Source organism: Pongo abelii, chromosome 19 (genome assembly GCF_028885655.2).
Source record: "Pongo abelii isolate AG06213 chromosome 19, NHGRI_mPonAbe1-v2.0_pri, whole genome shotgun sequence".
Taxonomy (NCBI): Eukaryota; Metazoa; Chordata; class Mammalia; order Primates; family Hominidae; genus Pongo; species Pongo abelii.
Window position 1 is genome coordinate 61,101,615 of NC_072004.2, and position 19,004 is coordinate 61,120,618.

Here is a 19,004-nt window from a genome sequence, read left to right on the forward strand (position 1 = left end):
AGGACTTCAATGAGAAAGTCAAGCTCACATAACACTGGAGAAATTTATCTTTGTAAATTGCCACTTATTGTAATGTGCTGTAAATGTTACTAATACATATGTCATAATAATAATTATAAACTCAAAGATAAATGTGTCCAAAAGAAAAATGATTCACTTAACCATCTATAGTTTGGTCATGTCATATATATTTCAAAGAATAATTATTCCCTGTAATAAGCTAAACTTTGACCAAAATGCCAGATTACATTGTCTTGGCCACTTGCAAGAGACTCAGAAAGTCTGAACACAAACTCTACTGATATGCATGTTTTTGAATCTTTAGTTGTTTCATCTGGTTGATTTTTGGGGTTGGGGAAGGGCTGTTTGAATTATTAACTTTTGATGGCATATTTTCTGCTATTGTGTTTTTTTTTTTTTTTTTTTTTTGAGGGAGTCTCGCTCTTTTGCCCAGTCTGAGTGCAGTGGCGTGCGGTCTCGGCTCATTGTCAGCTCCGTCTCCCGGGTTCACGCCATTCTCCTGCCTCAGCCTCCAGAGTAGTTGGGACTACAGGTGCCAGCCACCATGCCCGGCTAATTTTTTGTGGTTTTAGTAGAGATGGAGTTTCACCGTGTTAGCCAGGATGGTCTTGATCTCCTGACCTCGTGATCTACTCGTCTCGGCCTCCCAAAGTGCTGGGATTACAGGCGTGAGCCACTGCGCTCGGCCTGTTGTGGGTTTTTAACAGTTGCGCTGGTGCGTGCAAATCCATAAAAGGCTTTCTGAGTGTGTTACTTTGGACATAACCCTTAATGCACCTTCGCCTGTTTCTTCACCTATTAACCAGGGAATATGACGCCCTTCCTTTACTTCACAGACTTGAAGTGAGAATCAAAGCCATGTGTGTGAAAGCCTTCATAGACTATAAACTAATACCAAGCTAAGGTCTCTTTGAAAAATTGTGACTTTTCAAGCAATTCCACGATGCTCTTGATTTTCAGTTTCCCATCTTCTTACTTTTGAGCCACCTTTCATATAAAGCAGAATGACCACTCAAGACCAACTGATCATGCCTAGCAATCTTCCTTCTCTTCTTAGAATCCTCCTACATAGATCACGGCTCCAAGACCTCTTTTGCTGTCATGTAATTGATTGCAGAGCTAATTTGTTTGCTCCCTTGGCTAGGTTTGTTGTCATTTAAGACTCCCTGTGATTTCTAAGAGTCTGTGGGCTGAATTACTATAGGGAAAGTGTTGGTAAGTGTGTGTGTGTGTAAGCCTGCATGTGCTTAAAGTCATTCAAACTCAGATCTGAGAATCTATCAGTAAAGTGTAAGGTGGTGATTCCAGCTCAATGTCCTTTATTGAATCATGAAAGGGATCTTAGAGAGAATTCAGTTCAGCCACATCTCTTTATCTGTTGTGGAAATAATGCTAAAATGAATTTGGCCAGGGTTATGCCACAAGGACCGGAACTCAGGTCTCTCAGTGTAGAGCGCTTTCCACACAGCTCTTTTCCTTTCTCATTTTGGTATTTTAAAACCAGTACCGAATGCATTCTTTTTTTTTCATAGTCCAATGCAGGATGTGCCAATGCTATTTTGAGGGAATTTTGGTTCATTGTTCAATTGAGGCTTTCATCTTGTTAGCCAGGAAATGAATTGTAGTTCACTTTTCAGAATCATAATCTTGAAAAAAATGTTTGCACAAAAACATTTGGCTCTTTATGGGTGAGTGAATGGTTCTATTGACATAAATTGATCTGGCTTACAAATTAAGTACATATATGTGGAATAAAATTTAGAAAACCTGGGTTCTTGGTCTTCGTCTTTCTCATGTGGCTGTGAGAATATCAGCATGTCACTTAATGTTTCAGAATCTCATTTATTTTTCTGCAAAATAGAGTTACAGCTACCTACTACATAAGATTGCTACCCAGTTTAAAAGAATTTGCAAATGAGAAAGTTTATATTGTTTGTAACAAATTATGCAAATACATTAATGTTGTTAAACCGCATGCTCCAGAGCCCTCTAGGTTTGCTGCCTCTGATAGGTGGTTGAATCAAGGCACATAAAATTCCAGTGTTGTCTGGCGGCTCCATAGGAAGGATCAAGGGTCTTCCTTAAAGCTTCTTGCTTCTAATCTTAAATCACCTTCCTTGTTGAAATTGCAGTAACACATACATTCTAATCTTTAAAAGCTTTGACTCTAGAAATGAGAAATGTCAGGAAAAAGTCATCTGTATATTTAAAAAAACCCAGAAATTAGCTTCAAAAAACTGAAGTATATTAAACAATATAGAGGGCTTAGTATTCAGAGCCTTAAAATAAACTACAGTTTATTCTGAATGTTCATTTTGAAGCAGAATTCTTGTGATTTCCCCCATGCCCATGTCCATACTAATGTTAACAGATGTCCCACCTTCCAAAACAGAGAGGCAAGCTTGGCAGCTCTTCTCAGTTCGCAAATTTAATTATGGCTGCAAATGTGATAATGGAGCAACCTTTCCAAGTTTTAATTGGATCTGCATTTGGCACAAGCAACCTTCGTTTTTCCACCATATGGGTAACGGCGGTGCAAGGTGCCATCATGTGCCCTTGATACGAGTTAGTCAACTCTTGATTACCTGCAGAGGAATTGGCCATGTAGTGGATCTGTCATGGCTCTTCATAACCCCATCCAGCTATTCCTGCGCTTATCACTTGGGGACAGTAAACTAATTTTAATATTTACTTGGCAGAATACCAAGTTTTAATCTGATGCTAACTTATTTGTCACTCTTTGCCATCAGAAAATGCATCCCAGATGTCATATTCACATGGTCTTCAATGTGTATTGTGCTTTATAATTTGCAGAATACCGAACAGCTTATGAGATCCAGACACCAGTCCTATGGCTAGGCAAGTTAAGCACTGCAGATGAAGAAACTGAGTTTCAGAAAGGTTGAGTGACTTATCTAAGGCCTTATAAGTAAGGAGTGTGATTTCAGCCTTATGTCTCTCAAGCCAGGGCTCTTGGATCTATATGATACATTCCCACAAAAGTATGGGGGCTTATTTAGATAATCTATTTTGAATTACCTATACTATGGGTTCCCTTTATTAGTATAGATAATGGGAAGTTTGAGCTTGAAAAAACATGGGGAAAATGTAGGGTAAAGAAGCAGGGAAATCTCAATATCATATTCATTAACTTTCTAAACATTCTTCTATGTCCCCTTTCTTAGAATTAAGTATCCTTTTGTGCTTTCAGGAAGAGCTGGGTGGCAGGACTTCGGTAGTTCATAGAGTAAAGAGCAGGTAAACATGACAAAAAGTAAGATCTAGGACCCGTGCCTGAGGGCATTAAAATAATTGTCATGGACCTGTAAATTTTTAATCCAAAAACATATGTATTGGATACCCATTAGGTACTGCCAAGTACTCGGTTAGACTTTGTGGATAAAAAGATGACTGAAATACATTGCCTTTGAGGCACTTATTGGCTACTGGGAAAGAACAATAGAAACAAACAATTATGACAGCTAGTTAATAGAAAATTAAAGGTAAGCTTGGAGTGCTGTGGAAACCAGAGAAGGGAAAAACTGATTCAGTATGGTGGTGAATTTCAATTCTTTCTGGCTTAATTTGGGCACTATGGGAGAGCTGAAGCCTTTAATAATCATGAAATTAAAGAAAATCTCTTGAGTCAAGTGAAGATATTATTCCAAATTAAAGCTGAGTGTATAGAAATACTTAAAAAAACACTGGCCTATTAAATCTAAAAAAAATACTTAATCTTGCAAGACCATAATTCAACCTTTTATAATTGTCTGTTTGGGATCATATTTAGAAGGAATCTTTTCGGCCATAGTGTGTATCGTCAGCACGAAAGCACAATGATGAATACAGCAGATAAATAGCCCTCAGCAACAAAGCAGCACAGATCACTGGGGGATGCAAATCCAAATAACTGAAGGCCTTCTATTTAAAAACATGCTTTGGTCACAGCAACCATCCTGGAAGATTCCAAAGCACGTTGAAATAGCAATGTTCTGGGCACCAGATGGTTCCTGGAAGTGCTCTGAACAACGTGGTCTGGGTTGGGCTCGGGGGTGGATGGGATGAAGCCAGTTTACAAAATGCCACATGCTGTCTAGGTGTAGGGCAAGGAGGTAGCCTCTCCAATTTGTCAAAAAGTCATTTTTGGGCCCCGAGGTCTCCTAGCAGCAGAATGGTTTCCGGAACCTGCCTTTCCTTTCTTGTGCCAAAATAGGAGTATTTACCCAGATGCAAAAGATGAAAAATAATGACATTAAAAAAGATTGCAGTGCTTAAAAAATATGGATTTAATTAAGCATTTCTACCATTTGGGGATGGAGGGATTCAGATTCAGAGAGGCACATGTAAGATGTAACTTCTACCATTTCACTACCTTACCACCACACCATAGTCTGAGTGCTCTCACTCCTTGGCCTTTCTCTTGGCCAAGTGGGTGGATAACATGGAAATTATTCTTTCTTTAATTTTTTTCAACCAAATATTAGATGATTAAAACACACTGCTTCTGGTACAAAAAAGAATTGCTCTGTGTATGTGTGTATGTGTGTGCCTGTGTGTTCACATACGTGCTGCAGAATATAGCAGAAGTAGTGGATGTTGCAGTAATGTAGCTTTGGATGATATGAAGGTCTACAATTCCATTTTATGTAATTCTGTTGTTTCTTTCCCTATAGGAAGCTATTATGTCATAGCTAGTATAGCTAGTATAGGCCACATTATGAAGTAATTTAGCAGTAGGTTATTTTGAAAAGGGAATGGGTTCCAAAGCAGTGAATTTGAAACCTACTCCTGCCACTTACCAGATCGTGAAAATGGCCTACTTCTGCTGAGCTTCTGTTTTCTCACCTGTCAATGCAGATCATTCATTTTCATTTTACAGAATCATAGCCCCTTTCATTTTCTTTATTTTTTATTTTTTTGAGTTGGAGTCTCGCTTTGTCGCCCAGGCTGGAGCGCTTTGGTGCAATCTCGGCTCACTGCAACCTCTGCCTCTCGGGTTCAAGCGATTCTCCTGCCTCAGCCTCCTGAGTAGCAGAGATTACAGGCTCCCATCACCATGCCTGGCTAATTTTTGTATTTTTAGTAGAGAAGGGGTTTCACCATGTTGGCCAGGCTGGTCTTGAACTCCTGATCTCAGGTGATCTGCCTGCCTCGGCCTCCCAAAGTGCTGGGATTACAGGCATGAGCCACTGTGCCCGGCCAGTAGCCCCTTTCAAAGTTTCCCCTAGTTATATCTGGGAGTGCTCGGGATTTTGGCATGTGCACGCATGTGCTCAGGAGCAGGTTGGTGTGTGTTCTTTGCCTCTTCTTTCTTGTCAAGGCTCCTAACTGTGGCTCTGCACCTTTACAGTCAGGCTCCATGGAGTTAGCTGCCATCCATGGTGGCTGTGAAGTCAATGTGCATTGAATTTGTGGCAAGGAAAGATGAGTTTGGAAATGGGATTGGGGTGATAAAAATGGCCCTCATTCTAATTCAGCCTCACTTCATAACATGTCCTGAAGAAGCACTATTTATTCCCAGAATCTCACATATCCTTTATCAGACTTCATCATGTGAGTTCTAGAGCTATTTTCTCTCTTTATAAGGCTTAAAACTGGTTCCTCTGGCTAACAGGGAGACAGATGCCAGGTAATTCTCCTGCCACTGCTTCCCTATATCTAATTATCCCCTATATCTTTAATTCAAACTTACCTGCACTAAATTCTCTTCTCAAAATTCAGCTCTAAAGCATAAAATCTTATGAATATATATACTTAACAGTGTTACCAGCCTGCCAGTTCCACAAACAACTCAGCTCTGAATCTTGCTTTTGAATCTCTGCACACACAGAAACAGCAGAGAAAGCAGTCAAGGTTTCTCAGCAACTGGAAGGTTTCATGAGTTAGCATGCTGCAGCAATAACTCAGAAAGTAGAAACTCGGATACTTATCAGGTCCATTCCAATGACAGATGAATGTAATGTACTTGGTTAGTGCAAATTGAGTTTTGATATCCAGTGTATACTGGATTCGAGTTACAAAGATAGAACAACAGAATTATAATTCTGTAAATAATAAGAGTTGGACTTATACAGTGCTTTTTAAAACACTTCCAGATTTATCTCACTTTCAAAAACTATTTTTAAAATATGTATTTAAAATATACCATAATCTAGGCATGTTATTTATCATATCATCATTGTACTTCACAAGAAATAATAAAAATAACTAATAACAATGAATATAATAGATCACATTTACTGGTATCAGGTACAGTTCTAAAAGTTCTAAACATTTCACATATGTTAACATATTTAATCCTCTTTATGGCCCTGTAAGTTGGATACTGTTATTATTCTAATTTTGCAGGTGAGGAAACTCTGAGTCAGAGAGGTTAAAATAGCTTGTCAAAGTAACATAGCCAATAAGTGGTAAAGCTGAGATCTTAAAAGTCTAGGCAATTTATTAAGTTTCTTCACCGCTCCTTTATAATCCTTTGTACTTATTTATGGCACTTATGACATTGCATAATGGGTACTTGTTTAATATCTTTCTTACTCCACTGGATGATGCTCCCTAACGGCAAGGACCGTGAGTTGGGTGTACAGCTCAGTGTTGCACTGGCACATGGCCAGAGCCAAAGTGTCTGCTGAATGTAGAACAATTTCTCAGTGAATCTCAGGATTATTTATTGAATTACTCCTTTCTGTTTAGCAAAGGTGACTTTGTTAGACAATGAGAAGTAACAAAGAAAATACATGTGAGCCATACACTACTGTTGTTCACAATCAATTGGAGGAGAAAAGTCCTCCCCAGATGAAGACTTATGTGACAATCTGAAAGATAACAGTAATGCAAGACAACAAGCTGGTACAGCTAGTGTGTAAGTCCTACATGAGTAACAAATAAAGGCTATGATTCAGAGGATGGAGGGGCAGCCTTGGGATCCGCTGAGTTGCTCAAGAACACAGAGTTAACGTTCAATCAAGAACTAAAACTAGAGTCTTTCGCCTACCAGAAAACAGCTCTTCAGTTAGACTGATGTGGGACAGTCAAAAGACTAGAAAAGAATGAGAGAATAAAAGAAAACTAACATTACTGATTTCCAAATGATTCAAATAGCAAATTCACTGGATTTATAAAACTTTTGGATTAGTCTCATGTTAATTCATTAAATTATTCACTTAATCACTTACTCGCTTGCTGACCACAGTTAATATTTACAGTTACTATGTGCTAAGCTCTGTATTAGGTGACAGAAGTCTCTGGGTTGGAAAGTGGAGTTGGAGAACTTTTCTGGTTAGGCATTCATTTCTTGGCAGCAACTTTGCACTGTGGGAGGTGTTTAAGAAACCACCACTGATTTTGGACTTGAATTCTTTAAATGAGTTGGAGTCAGGTACCTGACTAGTTTTATAGATTCAACTAGCACATTTTGTGTGCCCACTATATTTAAACATTGTGGGAATAAAGTGAAAAAAAAGTTCCTATACTCAAGAAGATTACAGTGTACTTTATTAGGTTTTATAATGGGTCTATAAACCAGATGGTGTGGGGGACAAGGTTGGGGAAGATCTCTTCATGAATTGTAGGATGAAGAATTGTGTAAATTCATTAACGCCTTGGCCAAGTGTCTCTGATCCAGTGCTCACAACTATTCATATTCTGCTCTTTCTCTTGGGTACCAGCAAGCTTGTCATTTCCAGTTCCATTTGTAGTTAGGCATGGCAATGTGATTTGAGTTTTGTGTAACAGAATGGGAGGAAACATGATGTGCGCCTGCTTAGAAAATCCTCCCGGGCTCTGCCCTCCCTCTGTTTCCCCATTGGCTGGTATAATGAGAGGGCTCTGAATCTAGATTTGGGTGAGGTAATGAGATCCAAGAAACTGAGATGAATAATAAACTGCTGACTATGATGGACTATGAGATGAAGGACATATTGTACCAAGCCACCATTATTAGGGGGCTGTTATTTGCAGCAAGTGGTTAATTCTAACTGGTCAGTATTTGTGCTTGACTTACTCAGGGCCAAATCCTCAATGTCCGGACACCAGGTATGGGCATAAGGAAGAATCATAAAACTTGTAACCATAAAATATGTTCAAATTTACAAAGTACTTTCAGATATATGAGTTTATTTTGGCAACAGTTATTATGATAACTATAGGATTATAGGGCAGGTAGTATTATGTCCATTTTGCCAATAGAAAAACTAGGCTGTTTGTGTTAGACTGCTTGGAAAGATGAGACTATCAAAATAAACTTTATTTCAGTTAGGGAAAAGTTTCTCCTTAGGACTATGTAGGGACTAGGGATTTTGCTAACATAGACTTTAAAATTGTTAGCTTAAAAGTCTTTTTCCACTGCCCTCCACCTTCCCTGCTTTAATCGGACACATGAGTCTGGAATGAAAGGAGAAGAAAATAAGAGAGGTGGGATCATCCTCCTAAGGGGCCATGGTCCTTCCTTGGATATGACCCCACTGGCTGTCCTAGGGCTGCTATAATCTAGGATCATGATTCACATGGTAGTCTCCATGACATGGCAGTACTGGGCCTTCTCCTTGCCGGATTACGATAATTAATTGAAGGTGTCTACATAACTTACGAGAGCATAACCTTTCTCTTTCTACTACCAAAGCAGTGTAAGCAATTCTACTTTCCCTAGGGCATTAAACCTTTGTACAGCCTCTGGTATACCTTTCGCTTATTTTAGGCATTCTTATTATGATTTTGCCTTTTGTTCTTTCTCACAAAAAAAGAATTTTCTCATGCAACATTTTTATATAGCCTACAGGGACCCTGTCCTGGCAGTTATCCATTTCAACTCCCCCACCCAGTGAATTTTTCTAATTCATTTTAACTTTATTAATTTATGCAACCAATATGCTTAGGATTTTCCTAGGTTCAGGGCATATAGAGATAAACAGAGTATGACTCTCACTGTTAAGTAAATGATCTTTACAGAAATACTTAAAACTATTTAAATCCAGTCAGTATTCATGTTCATTTGGGTTGCCTTCAAAAATATCTGTTGAATACCAATGCCTTCAACAGGCAACTTATTGTGGTACATTGCACATGTGAGGATTGGGATGAGTAAAGAAGTAGAAAGACATAAGGCTCATCAGCAAGGAAGATCTGAGGATGAAAGAAAGAACAGATAATACTCAGGCTTGCCCAAGGCTATAAAACTTGATAAGCCTATTGTTGTAGGCAAGCCACTGTATTAGTTAAGACTCTTTTGGCTTCAAATGACAGAAAATGCAATTCAAATTGGCTTGAGACAGAAAGAATTTATTGGCTCCTGTACCTGAAAAATCTAGGACATAGAACTGTGTATTAGTGGGATCAGAAACAAATTTTCTAGTTTCAGAGGTGCTAACTATAACAGATTCTTTACCTTCTAAATAAGTGGGTTTTATGCATGGAATTAGAATCGCTTAATGTAGATAAAACATAAGTAAGCTTCAAGACAACCACTTGCTTTTCTTAGACATAGCAGGGAACAAAATAAAGCATTCCAGCCAAGAGGATAGTGAAGTGGTAACAGAGTCTCACTAATACAGCCAAGCAGATGGTAAAGGTGTCCTGACAGCCCAGGGTCTTCAATCCTCAACAAAGTTGGGTGCTTTTTCTGTCCTGCAACATGGGAAAAAACGTATCTAATTAGTGACTCCCAGTAGATGCAATAGCAGAAGGACAGGCTAGTGTGTGTCCTCTTACCTTGGGAAGTCGAGAAGAGATGAACTCTCTTTTATGGAATCATCTATATAAGTTAGGCAACTTAAGCACATCAAGCTTTGCCAGGCACTTAGGCAACTGAGCTAAATTAAAAAAAAAAAAAAAGCCCGGGCACGGTGGCTCATGCCTGTAATCCCAGCACTTTGGGAGGCAGAGGCGGGCGGATCACGAGGTCAGGAGATCGAGACCATCGTGGCTAACACAGTGAAACCCCATCTCTACTAAAAACACAAAAAATTAGCCGGGCATGGTGGCAGGCGCCTGTAGTCACAGCTACTTGGGAAGCTGAGGCAGGAGAATGGCCTGAACCCAGGAGGCAGAGCTTGCAGTGAGCCGAGACTGCGCCACTGCACTCCAGCCTGGGCGACAGAGCAAGACTGTCTCAAAGAAAAAAAAAAAAAAAACCCCACAAATTCTTTCAATATATAATTAAAAACCACCTACACACTGTCACTTCAAATATAATAGTTGTATCTATATTAAAATTGTTATGATATTGTCAAGTTGCATTAGTCAGCATTGTATCAGTGGCTGAAAGTTGTTTTTTTTTTTTTTTTTTTTTTGAGACAGAGTTTTGCTCTGTCACCCAGGCTGGAGTGCAGTGGTGCAATCACAGTTCACTGTAGCCTCTACCTCCCAGGCTGGAGTGCAGTGGTGCAATCACAGTTCACTGTAGCCTCTACCTCCCAGGCTCAGGTGATTCTCTCATCTCAGCCTCCTGAATAGCTGGAACTACAGGGGCACGACTCCATGCCTGGCTAATTTTGTCATTTTTTTTTGTGGAAATAGGGTTTTGCCATGTTGCTCAGGCTGGTGTCAAACTTTTGGGCTCAACTGATCCACCCACCTTGGCCTTCCAAAGTGCTGAGATTTCAGGCACAATTTAGGAAGCTAGGAGCTAGGAAGGTTGAGGCTGCAGTGAGCTGTGATTGCACCACTGTACCCCAACCTGGGCAACAGAGTGAGACCCTGTCTCAGAAAAAAAAAAAAAAAAAAGAAAAAAGAAAAACAAAAAACAAAACAAAACAACAAAAAAAAACACAAAAGCTTTTAGCCACTGATACAATGCTGGCTGATGCAACTTGATAATACCATAGCAATTTAAATATAGATAAAACTAAAAGCTTTAATAATGTTATAGAAGTATCCAAGATATCAAAGAAGGAAATTATTTTTACAAAGCTGTATTTATTTGGAGGGCCCCAGGTATTTGTATCAAGATAATATGCAGGCCTGGCTACATCTAGTTTCTCAAGCAAATTTTCATTCTCCCTTTTCTTGCCTATGCTTTCCTCTGTATCGATTCTTTCTTAGGCAAATTCTCTGCTTGAGTTCCCAAGACTGCTGCTAGTAGCACTAGTTGTATGTTCTAGTACCTCATTAAGCAATAGAAAGAGACTCTTCCTTCCTAACAATTCAAATAAAAGTTCTAGACTTGAATCTTAGTGAATTAAGTTGGATCATGAGTGTATACTGAATTAATCACTTCTAGTGAGTCTTGAAGATTTGATTATTCAGTTGGCTAACCTGGATCACATGCCACCCAAGCCACAGGGACTATGGGATTGAAGAATCCTTTAAATAACTACCGTGGCATCGTTTGATACACCTTACTGCATTAGTTCATTTTCATGCTGCTGATGAAGACATACCTGAGACTGGGCAATTTACAAATGAAAGAGGTTTAATGGGCTTACAGTTCTATGTGGCTGGATAGGCCTCACAATCATGGTGGAAGGTGAAAGGTACGTCTCACACGGCAGAAGATAAGAGAAGAAAGCTAGCGCAGGGAAACTCCCATTTTTAAAACCATCAGATCCCATGAGACTCATTCACTATCATGAGAACAGCATGGGAAAGGCTCGCCCCCATGATTCAATTACCTCCCACTAGGTTTCTCCCATGACACGTGGGAATTGTCGGAGTTACAATTATGAGATATGGGTTGAGACACAGCCAAACCAAATCATTCACAGTTTAAGATCATGGGGAACCACTGCTCCTACTTTACCTAGATTAATTCCACATTTCAGAAATTTTTACTTATAGCATTCTCCTTCCTAATGCTTATTTCTTTTTGATTCAAAATTCTGATCGCATGAAATAAAAAGCAAGTTATGGCTAGTTAGAGCCACAAACAAAACAAAATACAAAAACAAGCAAAAACAAAAAAAAAACCCAAACAAATACAGCAACAATTATTGGAAGAATCCTTAGGTATCTCACAGGATCAAAGGAAGAGTTGAACATGCCTGTGGAGATGCAAGGAAAAAAGATAATCTGTAGAACCTTAGAAGCAAGGGTCTATTGTCTCTTTAGAGTAATGGTATCAATGTCAGTCTACTACAAAGGCTTTTAGTCTTATCTTTCAATTGAGATTTCCAGTTTCTTAGGGGAAAGCATTTGATTAGCCATTGCTGGTTAAACGTAAACCTCTGGATCATTCAGCTATTCCTGGGAGACTGAACTGTATATATAACATGAAAAAAATACCACTACCACTACCTTCTTTAGAAAAATAACGAATGATGTTCATGGAAATGCACTTTTCCAATATTGCATAGCTAATAATAGCAGAGCCAGTATTTGAATCCAGTTTTGATTAAATAATTTATATTCTGTAAATAGTACCACGTCTGTTAAACACATTGTGATATCCTAAGTTTGCAATTCTTAAATGTCATGATTTTGTTTTTACATTTGTGTGCCTTCTTTGCACTTTGCTAATTCCTTAATAAGAATCAAGCTGTGCTTAAGACATTTCAGTCTGTTCCAGCAAGAGCAGTGTCTGTGGAGGCTGAACGTGCTTGGTATCAGGTTTAAAAGTAGGATGTGCTCATCAAAGAGGAAAAACTCCCTTGGAAAATTGCTCTCCCTCCTTTAGTGATTCTTCCTGAGAGCTCTTCTCATCTCACTTTTTGTAGGATTTTGAGTTTTGTTTATTTAAGGAATGATTCTGTATCATACCAACTCTACCCCCATGAATGTACATGATTTGAAAATTACAAATCCTAACAGTTTCTGCTCACATATGTGAATCTAAGAGTCAGGAGAACATTTCACAGTAAGCATAAAATGTGACAAAACTAGATTAAAAAGATCCCTGGTGATGACACAATTCTGTTAGGGGTGATGAGGCTGTTTTCTTCACCCATTGTGAACAACAGATTTTGACTGTGTATCAGTTGCTTTTCACTCATGTCAGGTAATTTCTTATAATACTTTTTGAAAGTTACATATACACAGACACACACATTTATTATATATATATATATAAAATATATATATAGAGAGAGAGAGAGAAAGAGAGAGAGACAGAGACAGAAAAACTATTAGGACAATACATCTTAGAAGCATAACTATCTACAAAATAAATTGAATTCCATACAATATGGTTTTATGTATTTATCTAATTTTTTATAGTATGATTCTAAGCCTATTCATTAAGGAACATTAGAGTTTTTGCAGTGGCCTTATTTGATTCCTTTTCTTTCACAATTCTTCTTCATGGACAGTTTTGTCCTGATCTCAGGCAGCTCCTATCCCACACAAGTTTATACTGTATTAGTCACTTCTTACCGTTAAAGAATATTGGAATACAAAAAAATTCAGCCTCTTCACTGACAGTTGTTAAGGTTTTACTATTAGGCACAGTGGTTCATGCTTGTAATCCCGCACTTTGGGAGGCCAAGTCAGAAAGATTTCTTAAGCCCAGGATTTCAAGACCAGCCTGGGCAACATAGTGAGATTCTGTCTCTCTAAAAAAAAAATTTAAAATATTATCCAGGTGTGATGCTACATACCTGTAGTCCCAGGTACTTGGGAGGCTGCAGTGGGAGAATCACTTGAGCCTGGGAGGTTCTGGGAGGTTGAGGCTGCAGTGAGCCATGATTGCACCACTACACTCCAGCCTGGGCAACAGAATGAGACTCTGTCTCAAAAAAAAACAACAAAAAAAAATTCACTATTGAAGTGCAGAGTCCTCATCTTTTTCTATACCTTGTGAGAATTGCCTGTTGCCATTTTAGCATGGTGTTCCCTTGCGCCCTGTTCCAATTTTCTGTTTGATCTCTTTGATCTGTAGAAATGAATTAAACCATTTCTCACTGTGGGATCACTTGGGAAAAGCTCCTCCTTCTGAAGAAATCATTTGACTCTGGTGTAGCATCATCATAATATTCCCTTTATTCTTTAACTCATTGGTTCTCTTCTTTTCCCCCTAGACCTCTCCACTGCCACTAGCTAAATGGCTAAGGGGAGTGGTATTGTTCTTAGTATTTCAGGCCAACATCAGTGTGGGCTACAAAAGCACATGTTTACACAATTCGCAGACAATGATATGGGAGCCAAACAACTTACCTGATACCTGACCCTATCCAAGGCAATCTGGCTCAAGGGAGAGTAGAGTTACATTCATGAGATGACTTTCCCAGTACAGAGAAGTAAAGTTATCAGGCCTACAATAACAGATTAGCACTGTGCAATCTATAAAGCATCTACAAAGCATTTCTACATGCATTATCCCTTTTAATCCTTAAAATGCATTATCTTTCATCTTCACAACTCTAAATGAGATGGTCCGTTTCAGATGAGGCTCAGAAAGGTTACGATTTGGTTAAAATGTTCACAGAGTTGAGTCTGAATCAAGATCTTATAACTCTGAATCCTACCTCTTTTCCTGATGCCTCATAGTTGGTGCCAGAAAAAGTACCTTTCCTAATTTTTGTGTCTTCCTGACACAAATACAACCAGTATTGCCTTTTGCATGAGTAGAAAAGTACAGGTCTTTTAAATGATTCATTAAAAGAGAGACCAGACAGGCAAAAAGGAGATCTCCTCATGGTGCAAATACAAGAAAATCTGCAGTAGATGAAAGATCAGGGATAAACTATAAGTAAAGATCACAAGATCAGAAATGGGGCAAAGAAGGGCTACTTTTTCCGTAATCTAAGAACCCACCCAAATTGGACCTTCTCTAACAAACAGAGGAAAACTTACTGTATTCTTTTGCTTGAAAATATTCTGTTCACTTGAAATTTTGAAAATATACATTAAAAATTAAATAATAACCTATAGAAGAAAAATCTTTATGTTCTTTAGAATAAATCAATTATCAGAGGTTATGACTGGGTTACTAGTCATAGTACCTACAAAAGCCAGAAAGTGTAGAGTTCTTGCTAAGAGAATCTTTTGCAGCAGCCAGAGAAGTTCCTTTATAGTGTTGAAAAGAAGCCCAATATGTGCACAGGGTTATATTTTAGGTGATAAAGGAGACTTTCTAACATCTTTTTTCTCTTTGATTCTATACAGATCAAACAAAAATTCTGTTCATTTTAAGAGAAGCCTAAAATATGAGAAGCAGCCAAGGTTCCTTTTCTCAGTGTGACAGTGTTGCTGACACACAGCTGGAGACTGATTTATCATCACATTTAAAGAAAGCCTTTAACAAATGACAACACATATGGACATTAGGCAGTTCCTTTCTCTCACATAAAACAAAGTGATAAATGGTATATGAATTTTAAAGGCATAATTCCTCAAATGAAAACTCTAAAATATGAGAGTTAAACTATCTGAATTGCTGGTGATTCCCCCATTTCAAGTTTTTGTATGGCATCCCATGGGATAGGATTGAGAAAAGTTAGCTAAGAGTCTATTAGTCTTTTCTCATCTCAATGCCAGTCTTACATCACCATTTCCATGCCTCATGTTTATAAAATGCATTGTGTTTTTCATTTAGAAAGCTGAAGTGGGTTTGATTCATCACAAACCTACCCCTAACCCCTCTCTTCTATGATATCCACTTTTTATTTCTGACAATTCAATTAGGATTCCTTAAATCAGAGTAGACCAGGAGCATACACTTAATTCATAAATCTTTGATTTTTATGTGGAATGTCAAAAATGTCAAGTCAAGAGAAAGTCAAGGAATATTCCAAGATTTTATATAGCATCTATCAACATGGGATCTACGGTAACCCCATACCTCCATTTCACACATGTACTTTCTTTTTCTATGAAGATTCAGTTTGAAATTTGACCCTGAAGATGGCTGAATAGGAACAGCTCCGGTCTACAGCTCCCAGCGCGAGCCACGCAGAAGATGGGTGATTTCTGCATTTCCATCTGAGGTACCGTGTTCATCTCACTAGGGAGTGCCAGACAGTGGGCGCAGGTCAGTGGGTGAGCGCACCGTGCGCCAGCCGAAGCAGGGGCGAGGCATTGCCTCACTCGGGATGCGCAAGGGGTCAGGGAGTTCCCCTTCCAGGGGTGACAGACGGCACCTGGAAAATCGGGCCACTCCCACCCGAATACTGTGCTTTTCCGACGGGCTTAGGAAACGGTGCCCGAGGAGAGTATAACCCGCACCTGGCTCAGAGGGTCCTATGCCCACGGAGTCTCGCTGATTGCTAGCACAGCAGTCTGAGATCAAACAGCAAGTCGGCAGCGAGGCTGGGGGAGGGGCGCCCGCCATTGCCCAGGCTCGCTTAGGTAAACAAAGCAGCCTGGAAGCTTGAACTGGGTGGAGCCCACCACAGCTCAAGGAGGCCTGCCTGCCTCTTTAGGCTCCACCTCTGGGGGCAGGGCACAGACAAACAAAAAGACAGCAGTAACCTCTGCAGACTTAAATGTCCCTGACTGACAGCTGTGAGGAGAGCAGTGGTTCTCCCAGCAGGCAGCTGGAGATCTGAGAATGGGCTGACTGCCTCCTCAAGTGGGTCCCTGACCCCTGACCCCCGAGCAGCCTAACTGGGAGGCACCCCCCAGCAGGGGCAGACTGACACCTCACACGGCTGGCCAGGTACTCCAACAGACCTGCAGCTGAGGGTCCTGTCTGTTAGAAGAAAAACTAACAGAAAGGACATCCACACCAAAAACCCATCTGTACATCACCATCATCAAAGACCAAAAGTAGATAAAACCACAAAGATAGGGAAAAAACAGAGCAGAAAAACTGGAAACTCTAAAAACCAGAGTACCTCTCCTCCTCCAAAGGAACGCAGTTCCTCACCAGCAACGGAACAAAGCTGGACGGAGAATGACTTTGACGAGCTGAGAGAAGAAGGCTTCAGACGATCAAATTACTCCGAGCTACGGGAGGATATTCAAACCAAAGGCAAAGAAGTTGAAAACTTTGAAAAAAATTTAGAAGAATGTATAACTAGAATAACCAATACAGAGAAGTGCTTAAAGGAGCTGATGGAGCTGAAAACCAAGGCTCGAGAACTACGTGAAGAATGCAGAAGCCTCAGGAGCCGATGTGATCAAATGGAAGAAAGGGTATCAGCCATGGAAGATGAAATGAATGAAATGAAGCGAGAAGGGAAGTTTAGAGAAAAAAGAATAAAAAGAAACAAGCAAAGCCTCCAAGAAATGTGGGACTATGTGAAAAGACCAAATCTACGTCTGATTGGTGTACCTGAAAGTGATGGGGAGAATGGAACCAAGTTGGAAAACACTCTGCAGGATATTATCCAGGAGAACTTCCCCAATCTAGCCAGGCAGGCCAACATTCAGATTCAGGAAATACAGAGAACGCCACAAAGATACTCCTCGAGAAGAGCAACTCCAAGACACATAATTGTCAGATTCACCAAAGTTGAAATGAAGGAAAAAATGTTAAGGGCAGCCAGAGAGAAAGGACGGGTTACCATCAAAGGGAAGCCCATCAGACTAACAGCAGATCTCTCGGCAGAAACCCTACAAGCCAGAAGAGAGTGGGGGCCAATATTCAACATTCTTAAAGAAAAGAATTTTCAACCCAGAATTTCATATCCAGCCAAACTAAGCTTCATAATTGAAGGAGAAATAAAATACTTTACAGACAAGCAAGTGCTGAGAGATTTTGTCACCACCAGGCCTGCCCTAAAAGAGCTCTTGAAGGAAGCGCTAAACATGGAAAGGCACAACCGGTACCAGCCACTGCAAAATCATACCGAAATGTAAAGACCATTGAGACTAGGAAGAGACTGCATCAACTAACGAGCAAAATATCCAGCTAACATCATAATGACAGGATCAAATTCACACATAACAATATTAACTTTAAATGTAAATGGACTAAATGCTACAATTAAAAGACACAGACTGGCAAATTGGATAAAGACTCAAGACTCATCAGTGTGCTGTATTCAGGAAACCCATCTCACGTGCAGAGACACACATAGGCTCAAAATAAAAGGATGGAGGAAGATCTACCAAGCAAATGGAAAACAAAAAAAGGCAGGAGTTGCAATCCTAATCTCTGATAAAACAGACTTTAAACCAACAAAGATGAAAAGAGACAAAGAAGGCCATTACATAATGGTAAAGGGATTAATTCAACAAGAAGAGCTAACTATCCTAAATATATATGCACCCAATACAGGAGCACCCAGATTCATAAAGCAAGTCCTGAGTGACCTACAAAGAGACTTAGACTCCCACACATTAATAATGGGAGACTTTAACACCCCACTGTCAACATTAGACAGATCAACGGGACAGAAAGTCAACAAGGATACCCAGGAATTGAACTCAGCTCTGCACCAAGCGGACCTAATAGACATCTACAGAACTCTCCACCCCAAATCAACAGAATATACATTTTTTTCAGCACCACACCACACCTATTCCAAAATTGACCACATACTTGGAAGTAAAGCTCTCCTCAATAAATGTAGAAGAACAGAAATTGTAACAAACTGTCTCTCAGATCACAGTGCAATCAAGCTAGAACTCAGGATTAAGAATCTCACTCAAAACCACTCAACTACGTGGAAACTGAACAACCTGCTCCTGAATGACTACTGGGTACATAACGAAATGAAGGCAGAAATAAAGATGTTCTTTGAAACCAACGAGAACCAAGACACAACATACCAGAATCTCTGGGATGCATTCAAAGCAGTGTGTAGAGGGAAATTTATAGCACTAAATGCCCACAAGAGAAAGCAGGCAAGATCCAAAATTGACACCCTAACATCACAATTAAAAGAACTAGAAAAGCAAGAGCAAACACATTCAAAAGCTAGCAGAAGGCAAGAAGTAACTAAAATCAGAGCAGAACTGAAGGAAATAGAGACACAAAAAACCCTTCAAAAAATCAATGAATCCAGGAGCTGGTTTTTTGAAAGGATCAACAAAATTGATAGACCGCTAGCAAGATTAATGAAGAAAAAAAGAGAGAAGAATCAAATAGATGCAATAAAAAATGATAAAGGGGATATCACCACCGATCCCACAGAAATACAAACTACCATCAGAGAATATTACAAACA

At 39.5% G+C, this 19,004-nt stretch overlaps 1 long non-coding RNA gene across 1 annotated transcript in view; it reads left to right on the top strand.

The window, feature by feature from the left end:
- LOC129054921 (uncharacterized) overlaps positions 1 to 17,080 on the top strand; it is a 95,661-nt gene extending 78,581 nt beyond the window's left edge. The window contains exon 3 of the long non-coding RNA XR_008519533.2: positions 15,767 to 17,080. This is a non-coding gene — a long non-coding RNA (uncharacterized LOC129054921). The remainder of the gene's footprint in view (positions 1 to 15,766) is intronic.
- Positions 17,081 to 19,004: the final 1,924 nt, after the last annotated feature.